Raw genomic sequence first — 12,837 nt, forward strand, 5'->3', positions numbered from 1 at the left:
AATGGAAAATTTTTTAGTGTAAGTATGTCCCATGCCATATGTAATGGGAATAGTTAGACTTAGCAGAAACTCAAATTTAACTGGGTGTCTTGTATTTTATCTGGCAGTGCTACTCTGGCTTCCCTTTGGTTTAGACAATGGGAGCACCAGCAGGTAACCCAGGAAATCAGAATGAGGTCAGAGTGTTTCCATGCCCTCTTCCCTCCTTGACAGATGGTCACAGCTCCTGTCAGACAGTCCTTGGGTTCCAGGAACCTCTCCTTTCCCAAGTTCCTTCTGATCTATGGAAGGTAAAATACTTCGCCAACATTCACATTCTTTTTTCCTTCTTAATAGTACTGGGTACTTCATTAACCCTTGTCATTTCCCTACTTCCTTCTCACACTTCCACATCTTTTTAGTAGTATCTTTATTAAATGCTTCTTAAATAGCCCACATTGAACATGCTATTTCCTGCCTAGACCCCTAAACAGATGGCCTGTTAGACATTGTCCCAACATGGTCTTTTGGACCCAACATTGTCTTTTGGACCCTGACATCCTCCGTTTCTCACAGCAGGGCAATGTTGACCCAGGCCTCCTCCTGTGAGCCACAGATGCACTGCCCCTCCACTCTCCGGCTGCTCCTTCACTGGCCTGTCTTCCTTTTCCTGCCTCCAGTACCCAGGTATTTCCCTGGATTGGCCTTTACTCTGCTTTCTGTGTGCAATGTCTTGGATTCAGCTATCACTTTTTTGTAGAACTGTGATTTCGTTCTTTTATTTACCATGTTGCCAATGACAGAAAATATTCACATGTATGACATAATTCCTTTGATAGGCCTAGAGGGTGATGAGGTCCCAAGAAACTGGTTTGGAACTAAAACAGTAGTTGTGATGGTTAATTTTATGTGTCAGCTTGGCTGAGCCATGGTGCCCAGATTGTTCATCAAACAATGTTCTGGATGTTTTTTGTGAGAGTGTTTTTGGATGAGATTTATAATTAAATCAGTAGACTTAGAATAAAGCAGGTTGCACTCTATAATGTGGTAGGCCTCATCCAGTCATTTGAAGTCATTTGAAGGTCTGGATAGGATGAAAATGCTGGCCTCCCCAAGCAATAAGGAATATTGCAGTAGACTTCCTTCAGAATTCAACTGTAACGTCAGCTCTTCCTGAGTCTCCAGCCTGACAGCACACCCTGTAGACTTTGAACTTGCCAGCCTCCATAATTACATGAGCCAATTCCTTAAAATAAATCTATCTATCCTACCTATCTATCTATCTATCTATCTATCTATCTATCTATCTATCTAATCTGTCTCCACACACACACACACACACACACACACACACACACATACACACATCCTATTGGTTTTATTTCTCTGGAGAACCCTGAGTAATAGTGCATAGTATAGTGCATAATATAATATATATAGTGCATAGAATGTGTTTAGGTGAAGGAAGGGGGTGGGCATGACAGTCATAAAGGTGTGATATAGATTAGATTGGCTACAGATTATAAAATATTTAGGTTAGTCTGGGTTTAACTGTGCTATTTTCTCTCCCACCTGGGAAAGCTTTTCAGAATACAGATCAGTGAGAGTGATATTATTATAGGCATATATTAGTTTACAAACTATTGCCTGCAAGAAACAAAATTCCTAGACCGGCTTAAACAACAAGCACATTTATGATCTCATGTAATAGGAAGTTCCAGGGTAGGACAGACCCCTGGTCTGCTATGTCCAGGCTCTGCAGTTCTCTTGTCTCTGCCCTCCTCAGACTGGCAGCATGACAGATGAAGCTATTCCAGGCCTCATGTCCAGACATGAAAATGCTCAGAGGAAAGAGAATGATTATCACTTCTTTGATGCATTTCTCAGGAGCTGGGAAAACTGTCCCAGAAATCTCCTTCATGTAATCTCAGTGTCCAGAACTGGGTGACATGCACATTCCTAACACCATCCTTGGCAAAGGGGATGCTATGATTGGCTTAGGCAAACCAGAATCTCCTCCTAAACTGCATCACTACCAGACAGAAAAGGAATCTCATTATGATCAAAATGAAATGATTTTCCATTGCAAACTTGGCTTTCATATTTCCTATTTCTGATACCAGCATCACCATCCTCCTAACAGTCATTTTAATTTCTTTCTCCCTTGCTCTTTCTATTAATCTAGCACTTCCCAAAATTTAGTCTTGGGGTATTAATAGATAATCCTCAAAGAAAGTAGTCTGTGGCCAGAAATGCCTTTGGGAAATGTTATATACCATACCCCAGTCTTGGAGCATTACAGTACACATTCAAATATCAAAGACCCTGAGAAATTCTGAAGAACAGAAGGCAGCTGAACCCTATTTAATTCAGCATTTGCCAGGCTTATTTCATCACAGAATCATTTTTGCAGGGAATATTTGCTCATATATCCTGGGATATTAGTATTTCGTGGAAAATAGTAGGTAGGGAAAACATTGCTTTAAGAATATTCTAAATAAGGATGAGGGATAAAAATAATACTATCTACTATGAACCATATTCATAGGTGAAATAGTTTTTTTTTTTAATTCCAATGCTACTAATAAGGGGGAAAAAAGCCCAAGTACTTCTTTTAGTAAACAGACTTAGACAGAAACCCAACTTTATGATGACAAAATATAGATTTACCTTAGATGTTATGGTGATTGGTATATACATGTTCTACTCTTTCTCCCTTATCTTTCTAAACAAAGGATAATGGCTAACTTCATCTTCTCGAAACTGCTTGTGTCACATTTCACTCTGAGATTTTCATTAAATACCACTAAAACTTGTGGCCTAGGGTTTCAGTTATCATTTTAATATAGACAGAACTGAATATTTGTAGGTTGTAAATACTTTATTCTATATTGTACTGCTAGACTAAGGACTTAATGAGCCTTTTTTTACCTTAACACAATGTTTGTGCCTAACATAAGTGCCTAATATGTCCACTCATTTATTGAATACAAGAATGTAAAATTCTGTGATTTCTTACCCTAACCTTAAGCACTATCAGAAGAAAATTTGCATTTAATTAAATTTAAGATTATACAAATGGGTAGAGTTGCCAAGTAGGAAAACAAGCTGAAAGGGATAATCAGAAGCAAATTTGGAATTCTTTGGCAGAGAAGAAATTCAAATTGTAATTGGAAAATGAGAAGAGATAAAGAATAGACTAAGTATTTTTCAACGTTGTATGCTTCTAATGCATTTAATTCACATTTTAATTAAGAATTTATACAAACTGAGTGGATTTAATTCAAGTAACATATAGATAAAATGATATGACACTGGCAATTAAAGTTGATTGGGCTTTTTTTTTAAATTGAGACCCAAGAATTCGCCACAGAAAAGCCTGCAGAAACTACTTTAAAAAACAAACTGCATAGTGTATATAGTGGCTTTTTAAAAACTGAAGTACATCAAAGAAATATTTCTAAAAGGCCCAAGCAAACATAGAAGTCTGAAAACACTTTTCTGTTAAGCCAGCTGAAGAAAAGAAAAGAACATAGGGAAACCATAAAGTAAAGAGCACTTCTTTTCAGGATGCCTCTTTCATAAGTAAAGTCCAGTGAAGTGTGCAAAAAAGCTCTTTCATAAAGCAGGAAAATAGAAAAAAAGCTTTTGGTATTCCTGATTTTATTGAACAATTGCAAAACAGTGGCTGTGAAAGAGAAGTGAAACTCAAGGAAACAGGTAATTCAGAGGCATGACAAGGCAATTAAAAAAGCAGATAAAATAAGTGTAGAGGCAAATTTAATGCCTCTCACTTCATAGAAACTAGGCAGAGAAAATTATCTCAGGAGATTGCCAGACAGATGGCATGCTAAACAACCTTAGATTTCTCTGAAGATGAGCTTACGTCAGTTGAAATCCTGGAGTAGGGGAAGGGGTTTTTTCTGCATAGAGGGTAAGTGGATTGTCTCACCTTTCCACTGCTGCTGATGTGAGGTGGAGGTGGTGATCATTCATGGAAAAATATCAATGATGAAACTTTTAAGTATGTCTAGACTTTTAGGACTAAATAGTAGAAAATATTTCTAGACTTAGTTCTAAACAGTAGAACGAAACATTAAAACAGTAGGCCATGAGCATAACTTCCACTTTGTTAAGTGTGAGCAGCACATGATGACTTTCTTCCAAATAGTACCGTGTGGAAATGGGGGAATAAGAGTAACTTTATAATGGGGCCAGGTGATCAAGAGCAACATCAGCAGTGATAAGTCATGTTGGCAGTATGGACCCTTGATATGATACGATGAAAATGGCACTTGACCTCTATAGTCTTCCTCTGAAATACCAAGACTCCAGTCAAATCATGAGGAAAACATAACACAAATCCCAATTAAGGGACATTCTACAAAGCATCTGACCAGTATTCATCAAAAATTTTAAGGTCATCAAAACAAGGAAAGTCTGAGAAACTGTCACAGTCAAGAGGAACCTAAGGACACATGATTATTAAATGTAATGTGACATTATGCATGAAATCCTAGAACAGAAAGAAGAACATTGGATAAAAACTGAGGAGATTTGAATTAAGTAGGGAGTTTAGTTAATAATAATGTATTAACATTAGATCTTTAATTGCAACAAATATGCAATTCTAATGCTAATGATAGGGAAAATTAGGTGAGAGGTATATGAAAACTCTGTACCATCCTCACAACTTTTGTGTAAATGTAAAACTATATCAAGATGAAAATTTTATTTAGACATTTAAAGTATTTGTGATGGATGCTGGCACTTGAAGATGTTGGCCAAGAAACTGTTACAGAGATATGATATTTGATGTTTGACAGCCAGTACTTATGATGTGAAACTTGTTTTTTCCATGAGTTCACTTGCTTGGATGAAATACCTTATTTTTTAAATGGCTAAAACACTTCTGCATGAATTCAGCAAAATTAGTTCCACAAAAAATCTGGTGGGGAAAAAAAAAGGAAAAAAGAAAAAAAGTACTCTAATTTGATTTATTAAAAAGTTCAAAACATATAATTAAGGGGAAGTTAATATAAAATGTTAAAAGTTGAAATTGTGATTATTTTGGAGGGTATAACTAGGAGAGGCATTAGGGCTGCTTCAGGAATCATAATGTTCCTTTTCTTGATCTTGATTTCACTTTGTGAAAAGTCACTGGGCTGTAAGCTTTTGTATGCTTTTTTTCAATATATATACTATACTTCAGTTAAAAAGCTTATTAAAGAAAACAATTGAACTTGAGAAGATTGCCAATTTGTTTTTCAACATTTATTTAAATATGTACTATGAATGGTTTCTGAATCATAAATATATTTCCAAGCAGAAGGCCTAGTAGTGCTGTGTTGTTAGAAATGTATGTCATCCATATATTTATTCACTCGTTCCACAAATATTTATTAAGCCCCTAGAACTGGCTTGTCTCTAAAATCATAGATTATATGAGATATAAACCTATAAATGGACAGTAATATGTTATGATAATTGCTATAACAGACATGTATGTAAACGTAATGGAATTCTAGAGATGTTCTTTGGTCTGTTTGGGGAAGTCAGAAAAGGCTTCTCGGTAAGGAGGGACACATGGGTTGAAACATGTTAAAAGAGCACACATTTGCCTAAAAGAAAGTATTTTTACATGGAACAAGGTGAGATGAGGAGAGAATTCTAGACAGAGGTAACAGCTAGAGAAAAGTTACAGAAGCAGGATGAATTTTGGAAAATTCTTTAGGAGAGTGGCAGAAGTGATGGAAGCTAAGTGTTATCGACTAAATGTTTATGTTCTCCTTAAAATCAAAAGTTGAAGCTCTGACCCCTAGTGTGATGGTATTATGAGGTGGGGCCTTTGGGAGGTAATTAGGTTTAGGTGGGGTCATGAGGAGGGGGTCCTTATGTTGGGATTAGGGCCCCTATAAGAAGAGACCAGAGCGTGCTCCCTCTCTCTCTGTGTCTTGTCTGTCTGTCTGTCTGTCTCTCTCTCTCCACAATGTTAGAACACAGAAGAGGGCTGTCTGCAAGCCAGGAAGAGAGACTTCGCCAGACACTGAATCTGCCTGTGAGACATAAATGTTGTTTATACCACCTCATCTATGGTATTTTGTTACAGTAGCCAAAACTGATGAAGACACTGAGAAAACAGAGGAAGATAGGAGCCAGGTCATAAAAGGCCATATATGTCATGAAGAAGAAAAGATTTTATCGAGGAGATTATGAGCTTTAAGTAGTGGGTAGTATAATAAGAAATGTGATTAGAAAGATAATTCAAAGGCCATGTGGAGGAATGCTTAGAAGGAGCATGGCCAGAAGCAGAATGACCAATGAAGAAGCTATGTACATGAAAAGATGCTAACATCACTAATCATCAGGTAAATGCAAATGAAAAGCACAGTGAGATAGAACTTCACACTTGTTAGAACGGCTATTATCAAAAAGACAATAGATAGCAAGTATTGGAGAGGATGTGGAGAAAAGGGAACCCTTATACACTGTTGATGGGAATGTAAATGGTGCAGCCACTATGGGCAGCAGTTTGGAGGTTCCTTAAAAAATTAAAAATAGAACTACCTCATGATCCAACAATTCAGCTTCTGAGTATTTATCCAAAGGAAATGACATCTATCTCAAAATGGTATCTGCACCCACATATTCATTACAGCATTATTCATGATAACCAAGACATGGAAACAACCTAAGTATCCATTAGTGAATGAATAGATTTTAAAAGTTTTATGTATATATACAGACACACAATTAAAAATTATTAAGCCATGAAAAGAAGGAAATCCTGCTGTCTGTAACAACATGGATGGATCTTGAGGGCATTATGCTAAATGAAATAAGTCAGATAGAGAAAGACGAACACTGAATGGTCTCATTGATGTGTAATGTCTAGAACAAACACACCACCAAACAACCTAAGCAACCTAAAACAATCTAAACAAACAATCAAACAACCCACCAAATTCATAGATACAGAGATGGTGATTGGTGATTTCCAGAGGCAGAGATGGGTAATGGAGGAAATGGATGAAGGTGATCAAAAAGTTCAAACTTCCAGTTATAAGATAAATCTTGGGGATGTAATGTACAGGATGGTAAGTGTAGTTAATAATATTGTAACATATATTTGAAAGTTGCTATCTTAAAGTACTCATTACAAGGAAAAAAATTGTAACTGTGTAGTGATGGATGTTAACTAATCTTATTGTGGTAATCATTTCACAGTATATACATATATCAAATCATTATGCTGTACACCTAAAACTAATACAATGTTATATATTTATATCAGTTATTTCTCAGTGAAAAGCAAAAAGACTTTTCTCTTTACCTATAAACAAAAAAGTCCCCCCCTAAAAAAATGACCAAACTATAGTGACACCTTTATAGATCAGTAAGTCTTATTTGAACTTGAACTCAAACACTGACAAGCCCTGAATAAATGTTTGTAAAAATCCTACCACTTCTGATGAAATTGACAGAGAATTAAAAAAGAAAAAACAATTACTACTTATTAATGGGAAAAATCTTGTCTTTAATGTTTGTTTCTATGATACCATTTTTACTGAAGACCCAGAAATTAAGATTATGTGTCAAATTCTTATTTTTTCTTTCTAGATTAGGCAAACAATGCCATGGAATAAACTGTGATCTGGTTAATGCTTAAAATCTGGCTCCCTCTATTGGAGGATATGATAATTTTCCTCCCTTCCTTTTAACTTGAGGTCCAAGAAGCATATGCAGGATAGGGGTTCACAGCTCAGGAGTTTCCAATCTTCATGCATATATGGAAATTGCCTCATTGACCAACTCTGCAATATATAATAAATTATGCATGATGCACGTCTCTAATATTTTATAACAATTAGTGCAATTAAGTTAATATTTCTTGATTGCCTGCTATGTGTCAAACAAGAGATATACAAAAATGTGTGAGATATGATCTTTGCTCCTCAAAGAACTTATAATTAATTAAATTATATAAATGATGATTCCAGGTTAGACACAGGTACCAGGTCTGCAATTCCCAATGTTCAAATTAAGTGACCCTTTTCACATTAAGAAGCACTAATTTTTGACAGATGATTGATAATTTCTTTGTATAGCCAATTAATCTCCTTGATTAGGTGTTGACTCCCACACAGCTAACTTTGAAGATTGACTGGCTTTCTGGAAATTAGTGACTTTGATGAGGGGATGATATTTGTGCTGGGGTGGGTTACAAAATTTTGGTTTTGTTATTACGCAGAAAATGATTTTGGATTATCCTAGTGAATAATCTAAAGTTATTTTTGAATGGAAATGTCAGAAGAGCTGTAAGTTGATTGATTCCTTTGAAAGGTACATCTGTATACCTGATTCTGTGTATTGGTTCAGCAGTCTCAGCCTTAAGCTCATCTTGCAATGCTAAGATACCAGTGTAAGTCTTCTGTAATCAGTTCAGCATGTTACTTTTATTTGCCCACTGTGACTTCCCCATCCATTGTAGTGACACCATTCCTATACACCTATATGCCTGTGTGTAGACCCTCACCTAAGAGTGAACTAGTAAGGAGAGATGGAGCCCTAAAGCCATTCTGACTTTGTTTGGACCACTCTACTGCATACTTATTCTGCTCCTTCAAGAAGCAATATTAATTTATTCATATGGGGCAGTCCATGGTAGTGATGCCAGAGCTTCAAACCCAGCTCTGCCTTTTGCCAGCTGTGTCACCTCGGGGAAGTTACTTAACCTCTTTGTGCCTCGCATTCCTCAGGAAGTTGTTGTGATGAATAGTAAATTAATATACATGAAGCCATTAGAACAGATTCTGGTACACAGTGAGCACATATATGCGTTAATATACATTATTATCACTCAGTTTGTATGTGCAAGGAAAACTAATATGGTGTATATAAATTCTAAGAAAGGATTCAAAAGGTAATTTACAAAGTGAGACCCTAACTAAATAAATACCATTTCATGCTCGTTCTGAACACACAGATGTAGGGGAAGTTATTCTCTGGGGAAAGTGAGCCTTTTCAGTAACCACAGGCACCAGGGTGAGAGATCTCAGTTCTAACCTAATGAACTAAATGTCAGTCCTCTGTTGTTCCCATATTTTCTGCTCAGAAGATATAAAGGCATTCTGGAATGATTTTTCAGTCCATTGGGGAGCAGGAACCCCTAGAGTCAAAAGATACAAATAATGTATATTTGAGTACAACACATCTCTCTTCTTCCTGAAACAGCTTTAGAAAGCATAGGCTCTTCTATTTCAAACTCATGCATAGTTCTTGGGTACAAAGTTCCAGCATCAAAGGAAAGTTGCAACTGCAAACAAAAGGATTCTGTGTTTTTAATATTCATAGTGTAACATGAGGGGCTTCCTCGGCACCTCTCTGAAGACTTCAGACATTATGAGCTGAGAATCATTCTGAGATTTAGCAGTATCTAATTTTCATCAAGGTAGATGTAAACGTGATTATTGCAAATGGCTAGAGCTTTTCGAAGCATTTAGATTTTAAAACTGAAATCAGACTTAATCAATGTTTCCTGTTTTACATCACAGACATCACTTATTTTCAGCCCAGAAATTAAGCTGAGTTTGAATTAAGATCCTGTTTCCCAGGCTGTTTCTGAAAGATAAAAAGACTAATTGGTTTGCAGCTTCTTCAAAGCCCATACAACAGGTTGGGTTTTAGATGTTTAGATGTTTTAGATGTTTTGGGGTTACTGTATGGTATCTATCCAATCACTGACAAACCCACACCTCCTATGAGCTGTTTTCTCTTAGTGTCTGTGATCTCACCAGGACGCAGCATGGTTTCACCATAAGTATCTTGCCACTATTAATTGGGGATCTCACATCATGTTACTAGTTGCTACAAACCCAGTTGGCATGAATGAGTGGACAGCATATACTCCATAGCCATTCTGCCCTAAATTAGCAGTGAAGCCATTAAAATGAAAAGTTGCCGGACTTCCTGAATTACAGTGTGAGGAGTTCTGCTGACTTGCTTCACAGAGGAACTGCTAAAAATTATTTTTTAAACTATCAAAGACTCTGGAAATGGTTCCAAGAGCAAACAGCAAATGAAGAAACATCTGTTCAAGAAAATCTACAAAAATTTGGTAAGAAAGGTGAACCAAGACCACTCTCTCCTTCTCCTCTCCCATTTCAGTGAGGCAGGGCCCTCTTGCGAGACTGCTGCAGCCAAGAAGACAAGGATCCCTCTTATTCCAGCTCCCAGTTAGAGGGCTTTCTTCCCAGAAGGAACAAGATCTCGGCATTTCTCATCCTGCTACCCAGCTATCTGTTGCTGAAGCTCAGTCTTGGGTGAGTACAATCAATGTATGAGGGTGTCCATCACCGTTGGCCCCACTCACAGAATGGTGCTTGTACCTTGGGTATGACATGCTGAGAGTACTGGGGCTCCTTACCCCAGCTTATGACAGTGGCTTCATGCCAGGTTAAGTGAGCTCAGGCTCTTGCCTCTTCCGTCCACCAAGTTCTCATCTCCAAGAGTACAGGTGTTACTCAGACAGAAACTTTCCTTTGTCCCCACCCTAGCTCCAGAGCCATGGCTCAGAGATTTTTGCCTGGGCAGAGAAGCAGGCCGTAAAACTGATAGCTCTCAATATTTTCCCAAGGAAATTGACTTCATTTGCAATAGACCACGGAGAAGGGCAAGCCGAAGTGCACTCTTAAGAACAGTGGAGCTAGTGGTGAAACGCAATTGGAGGCAGATTTGTGGATTTAATAAAATAGAGCTTAGACATAGGTTGGCTAGTCTGTAAGAGCACCAGAATAAGACAACTGGAAATAACCCTCCTGGGGTGAGAACAGATATGAAATGCTGACATGGCAAACCATTCCTTCAAAGGACCCACAATTTGATTGGATTAGTTTGTAGAGCTATTTATGATCAGGGTATTATTGAAAACAATAGAGCAACCAGCTGACAATTAGTGGAGTTTTACAGCTGGGTATGGTCAGAGAAAGAAAAAAAGATAGCCCTGCCAATACTGCTGTCATCCCAAGGTTACTGAGGACATACCCAAAGGTATGCCTCCTTGAGGAGCAACCTCAGAGACTTAACCCTGGGGAGGGAGATGAAAATATACCTCAATGAAATAATCCAGAAAGTCAATTAAAAAAAAAAACCAAACAGATAACAGTAACATCTCCAGAGATGGGAGTCTTAGTATCCAGAACTGCTACAATATACTATCTAAAATACCCAGTTTCCTACAAAAACATTATGAGGCATGCAAAAAATAGGAAAGTATGACCTACACATAGGGGAAAAAAGCAGGCAACGCACACTGCCTATGAAAGTGATCTGATGTCAGAAATTTTAATGGAAAAATACTTCAAAATAGCCATTAAAAATATGTTCATAGAGCTAAAGGAAAGCATTGTTAAAGAGGTAAAAGAAGGTGTGATGGCAATGTTGAATCAGAGAATATCATTAAAGAAACAGGCATAATTTTTTTTTTAAAAAAAGAACCTAATGGAAATTCTGAAGTTAAGAAGTTCAGTAATTGAAATAAAAAACAAAAAACAAACAAACACTAGAGGTGCTCAGCAGGAGATAGTACTAGAAGAAGAAAGCATCAACAAACTTGAAGATAAATAAATAGAGATTAAGCAAGCTGGAAAACTGTTCATTTTATGAAGTTAGTATTACCCTGATATCAGTACCAAAGATATCACAAGAAAACTACAGACCAATTTCTTTTGAATATAAATGTGAAAAAAAAAGCCTCAGCAAAATACTAGCAAACAAAATCTAGCAACATATTCAAAGAAATATGCATCATGACCAAACAAGAGTTATCCTAGTAATATAAGATTTGTTCAGCACCTGCAAGTTCATATAGTCAATCATATAATAGAATAAAAAATACTGCAGTCATCTCGATTGATGCAGAACAAGCATTTGACAAAATCCAACACCCTTTTATGATAAAAACAGCCAACAAATGAGGGTTAGAATGAACTTCCTCAGCTTGAAAAAGGGCATCTACAGAAACCTCACAAGTAACATTATACTTAATGGTGAAAAAGTGGATACTTTCTCCTTAAGATCAGAAACAAGACAAGGATGTCCACTCTCACCACTTCTATTCAACTTGTACTGGGAGGTTCTAGCTAGGGCAATTCGGCAAAAAAAAGGAAATAAAAAGGTACTCAGATTGGAAAGGAAGAAGTAAAACTATCTCGATTTGCAGATAACATGATACTATATATAGAAAATATTAAGGAATCCACTAAAAACTATTAGGACTAGTAAACAAGTTTGAAGACTACAGATCAATGTTATTTTGTGCATTTCACAATACATAGTCCAAAAATGAAACTATGAAAACAATCCCATTCACAATAGCATCAAAGAATAAACTCTGGGTGACACATTTAACAAAAGTTCAGGATTATGCTCTGAAAACTACCAAACAATTCTGAAAGAAATTAAAAAAGATCTAAATAAATGGAAAACCATCCCATGTGTATGGATCAGAAAAATTAAATTGTTGATGGCAATACTCCCCAGATTGATTTATAGATTCAACACAATTTCTGTCAGAATCTGATTTCTTTGTAGAAATTGACAAGTATAGAAACTGATTCTAAAATTCATATGGAATTGAAGGGACCAAAAATAACACCCCAAAAATCCTGAAAATGAAGAATAAAATAAGAGGTCTCATACTTCCTGACTTCAAAGTTTACTACAAAGCAATGGAAATGTAGATAGTATGGTACTGGCACAATAGTAAACATATACAGTGGTCCCCCTTATAAACGTTTTCACTTTCCTGCAGTCAACCATGGTCTGAAAATATTAAGTGGAAAATTCTATAAATAAACA

The 12,837-nt window shown here is 36.7% G+C and overlaps 1 protein-coding gene across 4 annotated transcripts in view; it reads left to right on the plus strand.

The window, feature by feature from the left end:
* The window catches only part of CFAP95 (cilia and flagella associated protein 95), a 220,022-nt gene that overhangs the window by 117,663 nt on the left and 89,522 nt on the right, over positions 1-12,837 (plus strand). For all 4 annotated transcript variants that reach the window (XR_012072007.1, XR_012072004.1, XR_012072005.1 and 1 more), the window contains one exon: positions 10,147-10,301. The gene's annotated coding sequence lies outside the window, so the exon portion shown is untranslated. The remainder of the gene's footprint in view (positions 1-10,146; positions 10,302-12,837) is intronic.

Source organism: Vicugna pacos, chromosome 4 (genome assembly GCF_048564905.1).
Source record: "Vicugna pacos chromosome 4, VicPac4, whole genome shotgun sequence".
In the NCBI taxonomy this organism is placed as follows: domain Eukaryota; kingdom Metazoa; phylum Chordata; class Mammalia; order Artiodactyla; family Camelidae; genus Vicugna; species Vicugna pacos.